The sequence below is a fragment of the Grampus griseus genome (assembly GCF_964374135.1).
Source record: "Grampus griseus genome assembly, chromosome: 10".
NCBI lineage: Eukaryota > Metazoa > Chordata > Mammalia > Artiodactyla > Delphinidae > Grampus > Grampus griseus.
In genome coordinates this window covers 20,458,870-20,476,199 of record NC_139004.1, presented here as the reverse complement: position 1 = coordinate 20,476,199, position 17,330 = coordinate 20,458,870, and the positions used below count along the sequence as shown (strand labels likewise).

General features: G+C 43.6%; 1 protein-coding gene across 1 annotated transcript in view; it reads left to right on the top strand.

Moving 5' to 3' along the window:
* The window catches only part of LOC309828770 (sodium-dependent phosphate transport protein 1-like), a 138,098-nt gene extending 130,159 nt beyond the window's left edge, over positions 1-7,939 (top strand). Inside the window, exon 13 of the mRNA XM_082664317.1 lies at positions 7,722-7,939. The gene's annotated coding sequence lies outside the window, so the exon portion shown is untranslated. The remainder of the gene's footprint in view (positions 1-7,721) is intronic.
* The last annotated feature ends 9,391 nt before the right edge of the window (positions 7,940-17,330 follow it).

The window sequence follows — 17,330 nt, the reverse complement described above, 5'->3', positions numbered from 1 at the left end:
TATGGTGTTAGCATTTGCCTTATGTATTGAGGTGCTCCTATGTTGGGTGCATAAATATTTATAATTGTTATATCTTCTTCATGGATTGATCTCTTGATCACTATGTAGTGTCTTTCTTTGTCTCTTTATTTTAAAGTCTATTTTGTCTGATACGAGAATTGCTACTCCATGTTTCTCATGATTTTCATTTGCATGGAATGTCTTTTTCCATCCCCTCACTTTCAGTCTATATGTGTCCCTAGGTCTGAACTGGTTCTCTTGTAGACAGCATTTATACAGGTCTTGTTTTTGTATCCATTCAGCCAGTCTATATCTTTTGGTTGGAGTATTTAATCCATTTACATTTAAGGTAATTATTGATATGTGTGTTCCTATTACCATTTTCTTAATTATGTTGGGTTTGTTATTGTAGGTCTTTTCCTTCCTTTTTGTTTCCTGCCTAGAGAAGTTCCTTTAGCAAATGCTGTAAAGCTGGTTTGGTGGTGCTGAATTGTCTTAGCTTTTGCTTGTCTGTTAAGGTTTGAATTTCTCCATCAAATCTGAATGAGATCCTTGCTGGGTAGAGTAGTCTTTCTTGTAGGTTTTTCCCTTTCATCACTTTAAATATGTCCTGCCACTCCCTTCTGGCTTTCAGTTTCTGCTGAAAGATCAGCTGTTAATCTTATGGGGATTCCCTTGTATGTTATTTGTTGTTTTTCCCTTGCTGCTTTTAATATTTTTTCTTTGTGTTTAATTTTTGATAATTGGATTAATATGTGTCTTGGCATGTTTCTCCTTGGATCTATCGTGTATGGGACACACTGCGCTTCCTGGACTTGATTAACTATTTCCTTTCCCATATTAGGGACGTTTTCAACTATAATCTCTTCAAATATTTTCTCAGTCCCTTTCTTTTTCTCTTCCTCTAGGATCCCTATAATTCGAATGTTGGTGCATTTAATGTTGTCCCAGAGGTCTCTGAGACTGTCCTCAATTCTTTTCTATCTTTTTTCTTTATTCTGCTCTGTGGTAGTTATTTTCACTATTTTATCTTCCAGGTATCTTATCCTCAGTTATTCTGCCTCAGTTATTCTACTATTGATTCCTTCTAGAGAATTTTTAATTTCATTTATTGTGTTGTTCACCATTGTTTGCTCTTTAGTTCTTCTAGGTCCTTGTTAAAAGTTTCTTGCATTTTCTTCATTCTATTTCCAAGATTTTGGATCATCTTTACCATCATTACTCTGAATTCTTTTTTAGGTAGACTGCCTATTTCCTCTTCATTTGTTTGATCAGGTGGGTTTTTACTTTGCTCCTTCATCTGCTGTGCATTCCTCTGTCTTCTCATTTTGTTTAACTTATTGTCTTTGGGGTCTCCTTTACACAGGCTGCAGGTTCGTACTTTCCGTTGTTTTTGGTGTCTGCCCCCAGTGGGTAAGGTTGGTTCAGTGGGTTGTGTAGGTTTCCTGGTGGAGCGGACTGGTGCCTGTGTTCTGGTGGATGAGGCTGGATCTTGTATTTCTGGTGGGCAGGACCACGTCTGGTTGTGTGTTTTGGGGTGTCTGTGAACTTATTATAATTTTAAGCAGCCTCTCTACTAATGGATGGGGTTGTGTTCCTTTCTTGCTAGTTGTTTGGCATAGGGTATCCAGCACTGTAGCTTGCTGGTCGTTGAGTGGACCTGGGTCTTATTGTTGAGATGGAGATCTCTGGGAGAGCTTTCACTGTTTGATATTACATGGGGCCGGGAGGTCTCTGGTGGACCAGTATCCTGAACTCGGCTGTCTCACCTCAGAGGCACAGGCCTGACACCCAGCTGGAGCACCAAGACTCTGTCAGCCACACGGCTCAGAAGAAAAGGGAGAAAACAAGAAAGAAAGAAGGAAAGAAAAAAAGAAAGAAAGAAAATCAAGTTATTAAAATAAAAAAGAATTATTAAAAATAAAATTTTTAAATAAAAAAAGAAAGAAGAGAGCAACCAAATCAAAAAACAAATCCACCTATGATAACAAGTGCTAAAAACTATACAAAAAAATAATAATAACCAAAAAAAAAATACACGGACTGACAGAACCCTAGGACAAATGGTAAAAGCAAAGCTATACAGACAAATTCACACACAGTAGCATACAGATACACACTCACAAAAAGGGAAAAAAGAAAAAATATATATATATCATTGCTCCCAAAGTCCGCCTCAATTTGGGGATGATTCGTTGTCTATTCAGGTATTCCACAGATGCAGGGTACATCAGGTTGATTGTGGAGATTTAATCCGCTGCTCCTGAGGCGGATTAAATCTCCACAAAAGAAAAAAATTTCCCTTTTTCTTCTGTGTTCCCACAGCTCCCTGGGTTCAGCTTTGGATTTGGCCCCGCCTGTGTGTGTAGGTCGCCTGAGGGCGTCTGTTCTTCACTCAGACAGGACGCGGTTAAAGCAGCAGCTGATTCGGGGGCTCAGGCCGCGGGGGAGGGAGGGGTTCGGATGCGGGGCGAGCCTGCGGCGGCAGAGGCCAGCGGGACGTTGCACCAGCCTGAGGCGCCGTGTGTTCTCCCAGGGAAGTTGTCCCTGTGGCGGGCTGCACAGGCTCCCGGAAGGGGGGTGTGGATAGTGACCTGTGCTCGCACAGAGGCCCCTTGGTGGCGGCAGCAGCAGCCTTAGCGTCTCATGCCCGTCTCTCGGGTCCGTGCTGATAGCCGTGGCTTGCGCCCGTCTCTGGAGCTCCTTTAAGCAGCGCTCTGAATCCCCTCTCCTCGCGCACCAGGAAAGAAAGAGGTAAGAAAAAGTCTCTTGCCTCTTGGGCAGGTCTAGACTTTTCCCCGGACTCCCTCCCGGCTAGCCGTGGCGCACTAACCCCCAGCAGGCTGTGTTCACGCCGCCAACCCCAGTCCTCTCCCTGCGCTCCGACCGAAGCCCGAGCCTCAGCTCCCAGCCCCCGCCCGCCCCAGCGGGTGAGCAGACAAGCCTCTCGGGCCGGTGAGTGCCGGTCGGCCCTGATCTTCTGTGCGGGAATCTCCCCGCTTTGCCCTCCGCACGCCTGTTGCTGTGCTCTCTTCCGCGGCACCGAAGCTCCCCCCTCCGCCTCCCGCAGTCTCCGCCCGCGAAGGGGCTTCCTAGTGTGTGGAAACTTTTCCTCCTTCACAGCTCCCTCCCACTGGTGCAGGTCCCGTCCCTGTCCTTTTGTCTCTGTTTATTCTTTTTTCTTTTACCCTACCCAGGTACGTGGGCAGTTTCTTGCCTTTTGGGAAGTTTGAGGATTTTCTGCCAGCGTTCAGTACGTGTTCTGTAGGAGTTGTTCCACATGTAGATGTATTTCTGATGTATTTGTGGGGAGGAAGGTGATCTCCACATCTTACTCTTTCGCCATCTTGAAGGTCTCTCACATTTTAGGGACATATTAAAAGGGACTTTTTATTATGTTTTCTGACTGTTTTTTATAGGTAGAAACTTACCGAGTTTTGTATTGTAATTTCGTATTTAGCTTCCTTATTGAATTCTGTCATTTCCATTTTCTAGCTTTTTTTCCCCTAGGGTTTTCAAGTAGGCAAGAAAATCATATAATGTTGCTCCTGTCATTTTCAATAGTTAACTTTCTTGTCTAAATGAATTGTCTAATAGTCAGGAATGATGATAAATAAAAGTGGTGATTGGGGTCTTTCTCATCTTACTGCTGATTATAATCAGAATAATATGACATTGGTGCAGTTCTTGGATTGTTTCTCCTATTTCCTTACCACCACCACCACCCCCCCCACGCAATTTATATTGCTTCACAGTTACCACTCTACTTGGGGGTGGTAGACTTACTGGTTCCCAGTTGGCATTTCCCCTCAGTACTGGTTTGATTAACCGGAAGTGGGAGTCGCAGATAGAGGTTTGCAGATTTTGACCTTGTAGAATATCAGTGCCCAGTATGTGCTCTGAAATTGGAGAGATAAAATCCTCATATTCTCATGGGGGAGATTGCTCAATGTCAGTGTCAAAAGGACCTTCCTGGCCATAATTGTTTGCCATCTGTAACTATCGATGGCACTGAGGGGCCAGAAACTCCTGAGGGTGACAGTGTATTAGAGTACGTTCGGTTCCAGTGTCAACCAGAGCCATCACCTTTTGTTTACTTCTGGGGGACAATGAATAGTGAGCACAACATGGGGCCTCCATTCACCTGCAATGGCCCTCTCCTGGAGACAGTCTTGGCCACATCCTAAGCCCAGTATGTGGGGGCACCCACCACGAATAAGACCGTGTCTCTGAGGTCTCCACTGGAGCAGGTGGGACATCAGGAAAGGTAAGGGCAGGAGGTGGGGCAGGTCTGAAATGTGGTTCAGGTTTTAAGGCTTTTTACAGGCTGACCAACACAGCATTGGGTTGTTGGTCTATCTTTTCAGGTGGAGTCCCTGCAGCAATGAGGTCAAACCCCACTTGCTTCCAGGTTACTTTTACCAGAAGCTTTACAGCTGATTGGGATAACCTACTGGCTTCTCCAGCTCCCTCTCTGTCTCAGGGCTTTCCCACAGCCTGTACCCACTCCCAGGGTTTGTCAGTTTCCCCTAAGATTAGCAATGGATCGCCCAATATAAATATCTTGTCCCACGACTGGACCCAACATGGACATTGGTGTACATACCAGGTGCTGGGGGGAGACTGGAGTATCATGGTTTTCACTCCTGCAGTGAATGTAGCCCAGTCAGGGCCTTCAGAGATCAGGGGCATAGATGACCTGACTCATTCCTAACTCCTTAAGAATTTGTTGTACCTTCTCTATTGATTTCTAGAATCCCGCATACCTGGGGCTATCTCCCCCCTCCCCCCAATTGGGCCAAGCCTCTCTGTAGGATAGAATGACTCAATCTATGAAGGAGCGAGTACCTTGAACCCCCACACGATGCAGTTGCTGCCAGAGGGCAGGGTGTGTGGGGATGTTGCTCATTTTCTCTGCCTCCTGCCCAATCAGAGAAACACCATTGCCCCCTGTACCCCATAGCTGTGCTCATTAATAATGCCTGGATACTTTCCTTGGCCTTTGGCTGGAACATTGCAGCTATATTAATAAGCTCAGCAGGTATATAGTCTCTCATCATGAACATTTCCTGAACAGGGGGCTGCCCCGCTGGCTGACATTGTTGTTGCTGTGCTTTTGCTGTTTTTGAATTAGGGGTTGGACAGCATGGGACATTCTGTCCATTTCACTGTCACTCACCTCTTCATCCTCTTCATGAACATCCTCTTCGTTCTCCTCACTTTCCTAGGCATTCCACCTCTTAGTGGCCCAATCTGGCTTTGTCAGTTCTCAGACCTTAACCTGTAGTAGCTTGTGCCCTCCTAGCTTTGCAGAATGGCACCCTAAAGTCTACACCTTATCCTGCTCTCCTACCTTGACTGCCAGCTCTGAAGCCAGCAGAGTAGTGGACACCCACATGTCCTTCCTAAATCTCAGCTCTTCTTCCAACTTTCTAACGGTGCACTCTGTGCAGTACCTCAGTCAAGCAAATTCGATCAGACTGAGTTTTTAGGGCCTCCCAGTACTCATGCAACAGTCCACAAGCATCTAACATACAGGCCACCCTCCCCACACAGAGGTTGATGACCAACCTGGGATTCCCCCCAGGTGCCCCTTTCCCAAGACCCATTTCTTTAGTCTCCTGGTTGGCTCACCAATTATTGGTTCGCAACCTTGGTAGTTCCCCGGGTGAAATTCAAAACTGGCCATCGTTACAGAGGGCAAGGGGAGACAGAAAAAAGAAGCAGACAACTCCAGATTGGCGGGTGGCAGTTTTAATAAGCAAGGGAACTTACATATGAGGCTTGTCTTGTGCAGCTGCAAGACGAGCAGATCCCTGCATCTGCCCACCAGAATCTTAAAGAGTTTATATAGCGGCCTTAAGGGGGTTCAGCCACGAATACAGTCCAGGTGGCCTCAGTAACACATTACTCTCTCAAGGCTGCATCTTTGAAGTGGCTCCTAGTACAGGGACAGTGGGTGGAAAGTTCATTCCAAGGACAGGGGAGGGGTGAGGAGTCTCCAGTTCAAGGGTCAACTAGTGGTCACATCCTCTTGATGACCTCCTCCAACATCTCTCAACTGCTCCCCCCTAGCTTTCAGGACAAAATTCAGATTCCAAGCTAAGCTGTGGAATCTAGCCCCTGACTACTTCACTGGGCTTTTTTCTTATCACAGTCTCCCATTTGTGGTTATATCAATATACTTGCAGTTCCGTGAATTTAATTCACTTTTGTCTTTCTTAGTTGTATTTCCCCTCGGAATGTTCTTCCTGCCCTTCTTTATTTAGTTTCTGTAAATCATTCAAGATTATGGTCTTGTAATAATATTTCATTATTTCAATCAATGCTGTAATGAACATGTACATGCAAATAGCTTTGCCTCCTTCTGAAGTAGTTGCCTTAAACCATTACTAGATATAGGATGATTGGATCAAAGAGTATACATGATTTTAGGGCTTTGTCTGCAGTTGTTAAATGATTCTTCCAAACGGTTGCATCAAAATGCCACAGCCAAGCATGAAAGTATATGTTTTATTTCACTCTCAGAGAAGTTGGTGTTGTTTAAATAAAGATTTGCCTAAGTTTTAGGGTAAAGTGCTACCACATTATTGTTTTAATTTGCATTTCTTTTTATCATTGTGAGACTGCACGTTTTCATTCATATATATATGTTTGTTTTTTCTAGTTAGTTCCATCTTGTGAAATGTCTCTTTTGAGCCATTAAATAATTTAAACAATTCAAACAATTGTTTAAATAATTTAAATAATTCATATTTGTTGTTCTCTAACATTATAAAACCTAAGTTATGTTGGACCCTTAATAGAATGTTTGTGAAACCTGAATAAAACAATTTACAATGTAGTCAGTAAGAGCCAGTTGAAATTTCTAAATTGCCGCTTGACGAAGAACATATTCCGCATTAACTTGAAATGTGGTCACACATGTGCTCCTTTAAAGGCAAATATCTTAGCTGACACCAGAGGGAGCCCGGTAGGCATTCCACGTGAAAGTGTGTCCAATTTTTAGTGCATTTCTGAAATGACACTGGAGAAAATATACAGTGAAATTATGAATATTGCACTTAACAGTCCTAGAGAGAAAAACAGAAATCAGTTCTTAAAATATATTTTCAGACTTCAACCTTTCTTGAACTAGGAAAGATATAAAATAAGAATGGTGATTAAATGAACAATTGTAGAACACCCACAAATGCCTTTATTGATGTTGTTTTAATTGTTATTTCTGGCTCCTGTGAGCATGGGAATCAGTCAGACCTGCTTCACAGCCCAGCTCTGCTGCTTCTGAGTTGAGTGTTCTTAACCTCTCTGCCTCTGTCTCTTCACTTGCACATTGTAAAGCACCTCACAGGGTTATTGTGAAGGTCAAATTGTAGATCACATCGATGAAGCATCTTGCGCATAGCACATGCTTCAGATATGTTAGCTCTTCATCTAGTGCAGTGGTTCTCAACCGGGGGTGACTTTGCCACCCAAAGAACATTTGGCAATATCTGGAGACATGTTTGGCTGATGGAGCCTGGGAGAAGAAGCCTTTGAGTCAGAAGTCCTGAGTTTGAGTCCTGGCCCTGCCCCTTTCTACCTGGGTGACCTCTCCTGATATCTCAAGCCTCTTTCCCCATCTGTGGCATGGAAGGAAGAATCCCTCATGAGGTTTATGTGGACTTTAAACATTCAGCGCTTCACAAGCATCACCTATAATCCTCTCCTTTGCTTGTCAGGTTCTGCCTCACAAAGGAGTCTTATGGCCAAGCTCAGAATTTACCACAGAACTACTATTGTATGGCCTTAAGTTGCCAGCGAGAGGCAGGTGGATTCACACTTACTGAGCATCTGCTATGTGAGGATTCCGTGTTCAACACTTCAAGCCCATTGTTTAAGATGTAAAACGTGGCAAAGCATTCAAAGGCAGCCAAGGGGCTGATCCAAGGAGCGATCTACTTTTTCAATGGACGAAGGGTAAGTGACTAAAATGTAATTGATGGCTTCCTAGGCCCTAGAATGGGAACGTTAATTTAGTTCCCTTTGTTTTCTTTGGTTCACCTGCCCTACTCACCTCAAAACTTGCTTAAAGGAGGAGGCCACAAATTAATCAACTAGATGCCTGCGAAGTAGGAGATAGGCTGAAGAAAGGAGATCTTAGTAGAGGGCCCTTTCCTCCAGCAGCGGGGATTCCAGGGCTGGGGACAGAGCTGTAAGTACACAGCCATTCTACTCCCTCCTCATCTTGGATTCTCTCTTCTCCTGAGTGGACCCTCTCTGCCCATCTACCTCCCTTGTCTACGTATGTCTCTACCTACAGATCTACCTCTCCCAGGCTCAAGCTTATCAAGAGTAGTGGGTTGTGGGCTTCCCTGGTGGTGCAGTGGTTGAGAGTCTGCCTGCCGATGCAGGGGACGCAGGTTCGTGCCCCGGTCCGGGAAGATCCCACATGCCGCGGAGCAGCTGGGCCCGTGAGCCATGGCCGCTGAGCCTGCGCGTCCGGAGCCTGTGCTCCGCAACGGGAGAGGCCACAGCAGTGAGAGGCTCGCGTACCACAAAGAAAAAAAAAAAAGAGTAGCGTGTTGTGGTGAATGCTGACAGAAAGAATGAGTACGAAACACATGGGCAGCCTATTTTCAAAAGAAGGCTTGGGGCAGGGAGTTTAGCTTTACATTCTCACAGTTAATGGATTTAATCTTGTTGGAGGGAGAGGGGGATGTTTCTCTCCAAAGAAAAGTGAAAATGAAATATCAAAAAATGGTTTAAGGGACTGGCAAAAATGGGAGTGGTTTTGGTTGATCTGAGCTCGGGGATACCCAAGCAGAAGATCTGCTGGTGGGGCTGCTGGTCTGGCTCCTTAAAAGTTTTCAACCAAATATGCTTATCCAAGCAGAGGTGGAAAGATGAGGCAGCCAGCTACAACGCCTCACTCATTTATCTGGTCTGGACTGAAGGGTTTTTATATTGAGAATCTACATCTGTTAAAGGTCATCATCGATCCTAGGGCATGTGAGCCAGGCCTGCCAGCCCCCTGATGGCAGCATGTTTGAGATAATTGCAGGCTGTCCTCTTCGACAGCTCCTTTTGACTGAACAAGTGCTGCCTTTCCCAGCACTGGCTTAAGTTGGAGTTAAACAAATGCTGTAATACTGATGCAACAGCTGAGAGTGGTTCTCAGATAATCACTGCGCAAAGCGAAATTATTAGCAATATTAGCGCTTGTTGGCAGATTACTATAATTGTGCCCGTGGTAATCAGTGCTGACTCAGAATGACACATTCATAAATAAGATAAAAAAGTGCGTGCCAAGCAAGGATTTCCATGCCAGACAGCCTCTCCCTCCCCCACATGTTCAACAACATTCTCAGTTCTTCTACCATCTGCACTCAGATAACTATGGAAGTAAAATGTTTACTGTCTAGGAGAAAATGATCATTATATTTTGATAGATGAAATTGGGCTGCCTCATTAAGTGGAAAATGTTGATCTCAAGACAGTGCAACAGAGCAGGACAATGGAAGGATTTGAGGGTCTCAAGTCTCACAGTCAAGGCTGCCCATGCCATGAGGCAGAGAAGACTACTGCCCACTTTGGAGGGTCTGGGAAGGCCAGAATTCTCCAAAATTATTCTTGCAACTGATTATTGAAGTCTGAAATGCCTTTAACCAGGGACAAAACGTCTCATACTAGCAATAAGAAATGAGGTTGTTTTCTAAATACATTATTTCACTAAAACGTCCTAACAATCTATGCTCTTGTTCTTTCATTATCCCCCACTTTGCAAGTTTAGAGAAGTAGAATCCCACACAGCTAATTATATGATAGTAGCCAGGATAAACCTATTACGTGCTGGTTCCTGACCCCATCTGACTGTTCTGCACCCCTATTTTACACTAGTGGTACCAGATTTTTCCCTGAAACCTGGCAACAAGGAGAAAACGTGAGAGAAGAATGGGTTTCTGAAGCAAAAGTCCCCTCAAAGGAACAATAAAATAGAGTCGGAAAGAGTAGGTGCCCCTGGGGACCATGAGGACAAGTTCTGTCACTTCCCACCTGTGCTGAGGACTGACCCTGGGCAGTGTTTCCCTCCTTGACTTTGGCAGGCATCATGAAGCACTATAGTCCTGTAACAAAAGCCACGGGAGGCCTGCTTTGCCTGGGCACATTCTTTTGGAGACCAGCACTGCTGGGACTAAACAGACCCCACCAGACCTCAGAGGCCCCAGCCTGGGGAAAAAGGAAGTCTTGGTGATTTCTTTTATTGTGGTTATTTTCTTTACATTTTTCCCTTTCCATTTGTCCTCAAATACCTTTCTTTAGTCTTTAATTGACTGGAACCAGTTGCCAGTAAGGAAGAGAAGTATATTGTAAACTATTTGTAGGGATTCCATATTTGTCCAAAAATTGCTCTCTTGCTTCATTTCTTGCAGATAATTTTTGGCCCCCATTTACAATGGCTGCTTGGTCCTCCCCAGCAAAATTCATGGTATAATATTCCATTGTATATATGCGCCACATCTTCTTTATCCATTCATCTGTCACTCAGCCATAAAAAGAAATGAAATTGAGTTATTTGTAGTGAGGTGGATGGACCTAGAGTCTGTCATACAGAGTGAAGTAAGTCAGAAAGAGAAAAACAAATACCTTAAGGTAACACATATATATGGAATGTAAAAAAAGAATGGTTCTGAAGAACCGAGGGGCAGGACAGGAATAAAGATGCAGACGTGGAGGGTGGACTTGAGGACATGGGGTGGGGGGTGGAGTGGTGGGCTGGGACACGGTGAGCAAGTGGCATGGACAGGTATACACTACCAAATGTAGAACGGATGGCTGGTGGGGAGCAGCCGCATAGCACAGGGAGATCAGCTCGGTGCTTTGTGACCACCTAGAGGGGTGGGATAGGGAGGGTGGGAGGGAGACGCAAGAGGGAGGGGATATGGGGATATGTATGGCTGATTCACTTTGTTACACGAAAGAAGCTAACGCACCATTATAGAGCAATTATACTCCAATAAAGAAGTTGAAAAAAAATTCATGGTATAAAAGACTCTGGGAGGGCTTCCCTGGTGGCGCAGTGGTTGGGAGTCCGCCTGCCAATGCAGGGGACGCGGGTTCGTGCCGCGGTCCGGGAAGCTTCCACATGCCGCGGAGTGGCTGGGCCCGTGAGCCATGGCCGCTGAGCCTGCGCGTCCGGAGCCCGTGCTCTGCAACGGGAGAGGCCACAACAGTGAGAGGCCCGCGTACCAAAAAAAAAAAAAAAAAAGACTATGGGAGTTCAGGTCTTTCGAGCATGAGATGCCCATTCTCCTGCTGAGCCCTGCAATAAAACTTTCTCTGCTCCAGACTCCAGTATTTTGGGGTTTGGGGCCTCACTGTGTGTCAGGCGCACAAACTTGTGTTTGTCAAGGCTTCCTGTAATAATCTATGCTGGTTAATAACCCTCAGATGGAAGGGAGGAGGACTCAGGTGATTTCAATCTCTTTTCTTTGGTATTTACCCTGTATGGTGTTCTCTGTGCTTACTGGGTCTGTGGTTTGGTATCTGAAATTAATTGCGGGAAATTCTCAGTCATTATTGTTTCAAACATTTCTTCTGTTCCTTTTATCTCTTTCTTCTCCTATTTCCCTTACACGTATGTTACACCTTTTGTAATTGTCCACAGTACCTGGAGAGTCTGTTCTGTCTTTTTAAGTCTTTGTTCTCTTTGCTTTCATCTTTTAAAGTTTTTTTTGGATATCCTCAAGCTCAGAGATTTCTTCTTTCCTCAGCCATGTCTAGTCTGCTAATAAACCCATCAAAGGCATGGCATTCTTTATTTCTGGTACAGTGTTTTTGATCTCTAGCATTTCTTTTTGGTTCTTTCTTAGGATTTCCATTTCCCTGCTTACATTGTCCATTTGTTCTTGCATCCTGTCTACTTTATCCACTAGAGCCCCTACCATATAAATCATAGTTTTAAATTACAGGTCTGATAATTCCAACATCCTTGCCATGTCTGTTTCTGATGATTGCTCTGTCTCTTCAAATTGTCTTTTGTGATGTTTGGTATGCTTTGTCATTTTTTTCTTGGTAGCTTAACATGATGTACCAGGTAAAAAGAACTGCTATAAATAAGCCTGTAGTCATGTGGTGGTGCGCTGTGGGGCAGGGGAAGCATTCTGTAGTCCAGTGGTCAGGTCTCAGTCTTTTGGTGAGCTTAGGCCTCTGGACTGTGAATTTCGCAAGAGTTTCTCGGTTTTTTCTTCCCCGCTTAGGTGGAACAGGGTGGCTAGCGTGGGCTGGAGTTGGGTATTTCCCTTCCCCCAAGTCAATCAGGCTCTGATAATAACCCAGCAGGTGAGGCTCTGGTTAACTAGTTTCCCCTGCGGGCAGGCTTTTTAAGCAGAGCAGAGTACTCTGGGATATTTCAAGATGGCGCCTTTTCTCCTTCCCTCTGCTAGAAGCAGGAGTGGATTTTTCTCCGATGTTTCCTGAGGGAATCTGGTCGGGTTTCGGAGGTAGAGCTCACAGTATTACTGGGTCCCTGTGGAGTTTTAACTCTCAGACTTGTTCCTGCTGAGCCTCCAGCAATTCGTCAATTACAGTTCCTGGTTTCCGGCCCTGCATGTCGGTTCCCAAAGGTAATCCCTTATATTTGCCTGTCTCTCTAATCTTGGGGGCAGTGGTTTGCTCTGCGTTCTCTCCTCTGTTGTGGATATGAGTTGCTTTTTGTCTGTTCAGCTTTTTACTTGTTTAAATGGGGTTGCGGCTTCCAAGCTCCTTACATGGGGAACCAGAAATCAGACCCCATCCCGCACTCCCCCTCCATCCCAGTTAAAGCAGAGAGCTGCCTGAATAGTAGTGGGAAAAAAAAAAAAAAGGACTAAGCATATGTGTGGGAGTAGGGAAGTGTGGAAAAAATTACCTAAATCAAGTGTCTGTTATGTTTTAGATCTTTAAACAATGTGTCTTTACTCATCACAGAAGTCATATGCTGTGTTTTACTGCCAGACATACCCCTTCCTTTTTCTGATAATCAAATGCTCTGTTGTGAAACATTCAGGGTCTTTTAGGAAGGTCAAACTCTGCATCAGAGGCAGCTGGACCTAGACAAGCAATCAGCAAACTTTTTCTGGAAAGAACATGAAAAGACGTTCAGCACCACTAATTATTAGGGAAATACAAATCAAAACCACAATAAGATATCACCTCACACCTGTTAGAATGGCTACTATCAAAAAAACAAGAAATAATAAATATTGGAGAGGATGTGGAAAAAAGGGAAACTTTTGGTAGGATTTAAAATTGATGCAGCCACTATGGAAACCAATATGAAGATTACTCAAAAAATTAAGAATAGAGTTACCATATGACCCAGCAATTTCACTTCTGGGTATTTATCCAAAGAACATGAAAACACTAATTCAAAAAGATACCTGGGCTTCCCTGGTGGCGCAGTGGTTGAGGGTCTGCCTGCTGATGCAGGGGACGTTCGTGCCCCGGTCCGGGAGGGTCCCGCATGCCACGGAGCGGCTGGGCCCGTGGGCCATGGCTGCTGAGCCTGCGCGTCCGGAGCCTGTTTTCCGCAATGGGAGAGGCCGCGACGGTGAGAGGCCCGCGTACCGCAAAAAAAAAAAAAAAGATACCTGCACCCCCATGTTCATTACTGCATTATTTACAGTAGCCAACATATGGAATCAATCTAAGAGCCCATCAATGAATGAATAGCTAAAAAAGATGTAGTATATATATACATAGTGGAATTCCACTCAGCCATGAAAAAGAATGAAATCCTGCCATTTGTGACAACATGGACAGATCTTGAGGACATTATGCAAAATGAAATAAGTCAGAGAAAGACAAATATCATATGATTTCACCCATATGTGGAATCTTAAAACAAGCAACTCATAGATACAGAAATCAGAGTAGTGGTTACCAGAGGGAAGCAGGGGAGGAATGGAGGAAATGGGCGAAGTGAGTCAACTGAATGGTGATGGATGGTAACTAGCCTTGTGGTGTTGATCATTTTGTAGTGTATATAGATATAGAATTATAATACTGTATACCTGTAACTTATGTAATAATAATTATACACACACACACACACACACCAGATAGAACATATTTTTGGCTTTGCAAGACATACTGTCTCTGTCATAACTACTCACCTCTACTGGTATAGCATGAAAACAGCCATAGACAATATAAATGAAGGAGCATGACCAGATGTGGGCCATGTGGGGCTGGATTTGGCCCCAGGGTTATACTTTGTCCGCTCCTGATCTAGACCTTACCAGTTGAAGTGCCCTGCCCTCTGGCCACAGTAATTGGCTCAGGGATAGTATATAATCCAAGCTAGACCAATCAGAATACGCCCTGGAATTTTTCTATTGAAGCTACAGAAAAGTTGGCCCCGCAGTTAGTTGTGAAGATGTGGATCTGGAACTGCCAAGGGCCATCTCCTTTGCATGTTAGAAAGGTTCTGGATGAGAAATGGAGAAAAGAGAGAGAGAATTATTGGTGTTTCTTGAGCCCCTAATCCCAGTCAAGTATCCAGATCTTCCTTTATGATTTATAGTTCTATGAACACAACTTTTTGTGGAAGCTAGTTTGAGTCTGATTTTGCTCTTAAAACTAAAATATTCTGGCTAATATACTATAAGAAATCAACATTATTCCTGTTTTACAAATTAATTTGTATTCTGCTCTGTCGCTTACTAACTGGGAGACCTTCAACAGTTTAATTACCCTCTCTAAGCCCAAATTTTCTGATTTGTAACATAGGAATAATAATGTACATTCATCCCATGATTGAATGGGATAATTCATATGTAGCACATATGAATTTCTGTTCACAGATTCAGGTGATCAAGGAATATTACTTTATTTTCTATGACTTCATTTTACTCTGAGGCCCCTCTTTTCCTGGCTAGTTAAAACTTCTCTGGCATTCTTGGGTGTCCCTGCCCCTTACCATTATTGTATTACAACTCCAGTGAGTGTGTGTGTGTGTGTGTGTGTGTGTGTGTGTGTGTGTGTGTGTGTGTGTATTATGTGGAGGGTATTTGTCATTTGGTCTCATAGAAATAGGACTTAAGAAGTGGCCAAAGGAGGCAGCTTTTATATTTTTTTAAGACAAAGAAACAAATTTGAGGGGAATTGACAGGACAAAGAAACTAGGTTTGGGCTTTTAATAAGGAACATCAGCAGAGTTTGGTCTTGTGTGGTAAATTAAAGAAGTAACAAGGTTTGTTCATAGGGGCTTCTCACCCAAATTCTTCTGGAGATAAGGGTGTTTCTACCTCCAGATGCACGGAGGGCACCTTCCATATGAAAGATTTATTTCCTGCTTTCAGGGAGACAGAGAGGAGGATAAGAGTGTTCTTCTTGCATTGGCTCTTTCTTTAAGTAACTTTAATTCAAAATAATGAGTATGCCGTTGAGGCACATTTTGGGACCACCCACCCTGAGTCCCAGAAACTGCATGGTTACAAAATCAGGACTCACAGTCAGCATGAATGTGTGATGTACGGACCCACAAGGGAACGTTGAGTAACTGTAAGGGATTTGGAGAGCAGGGATGGGTCAAGGGAATGACAGACCTTTTTTGTTTGTTTTTATTTTGTTTTTACGTACAGTTGATTTACAGTATTGTGTTAATTTCAGGTGTACAGCTTGATGATTTGGGTTTTCTGCAGATCATATTCCATTATAGGCTATTGTAAGATATTGGATATAATTCCCTGTGCTATACAGTAAAGCATTGTTCCTTATCTATTTTATGTATAGTAGTTTGTATCTGCTAATCCCATACCCCTGACTTGTCCCCCCACCCCCTTTGATAACCATTAGTTTGTTTTCTATGTCTGTCTGTTTCAGTTTTGTATATAGATTCATTTGTATTATTTTTTAGATTCCACATATAAGTGATATCATATAGTATTTGTCTTTCTCTGACTTATTTCACTGAGCATTATATTCTCTAGGTCCATCAGTGTTGCTGCAGATGGCAATATTTCATTCTTTTTTATGGCTGAGTAATATTCTCTTGTATATATATACACCACATCTTTTTTTAATTGAAGTATAGTTGATTTACAATGTTGTGTTAATTTCTTCTGTACAAAGTGACTCAAACATATATATATACACATATATATTCTTTTCCATATTCTTTTCCATTATGGTTTGTCACAGAATATTGAATATAGTTCTCTGTGCTGTACAACAGGACCTTGTGGTTTATCCATCCTATATATAATAGTTTGTCTCTGCTAATCCCAAACTCCCAATCCTTCCCTCCCCTACCCCCCAATCCCCTTAGCAACCACAAGTTTGTTCTCTATATCTGTCAGTCTGTTTTTGTTTCATAGATATGTTGATTTGTGTCGTATTTTAGATTCCTCATATAAGTGATATCATATGGTATTTGTCTTTCTCTTTCTGACTTACTTCCCTTAGTACGATAATCTCTAGGTCCATCCATGTTGGTGCAAATGGCATTATTTCATTCTTTTAAATGGATGAGTAATGTTCCATTGTATATGTGTATATATATATACCTCATCTTCTTTATCCATTCATCTGTCGGTGGACATTTATATTGCGTCTGTGTCTTGGCTATTGTAAATAGTGCTGCTGTGAAGATGGGGTGCTTGTATCTTTTTTTTTTTTTTTTTTTGCGGTGCGCAGGCCTCTCACTGTTGTGGCCTCTCCCGTTGTGGGGCACGGGCTCCAGACGCGCAGGCTCAGCAGCCATGGCTCACGGGCCCAGCCACTCCGCGGCATGTGGGATCCTCCCGGACCTGGGCACGAACCCGTGTCCCCTGCATCGGCAGGCGGACTCTTAACCACTGCGCCACCAGGGAAGCCCTGTATCTTTTTGAATTATAGTTTTGTATAAACTATACGCCCAGGAGTGAGATTGCTGGATCATATGGCAGCTTTTTTTTTTCCGTTTCTTGAGGAATCTCCATACTGTTTTCCACAGTGGCTGCACCAATTTACATTTCCACCAACAGTGTAGGAAGGTTCCCTTTTCTCCACACCCTCTCCAGCATTTTTTATTTGTAGACTTTTTAATGATAGCCATTCTGACAGGTGTGAGGTGGTACCTCATTGTAGTTTTGATTTGCATTTCTCTAATAATTAGTGATATTGAGCATTTTTCATGTGCCTACTGGCCATCTATATGTCTTCTTTGGAGCCATATCTATCAAGGTCTTCTGCCCCTTTTTTGACTGGGTTCTTTGGTTTTTGATATTGAGACACGTGAGCTATTTGTAAATTTTGGAGGTTAACCCCTGGTTGGTCGCATCATTTGCAAATATTTTCTCCCATTTGCAAATATTTTCTCCCATTCT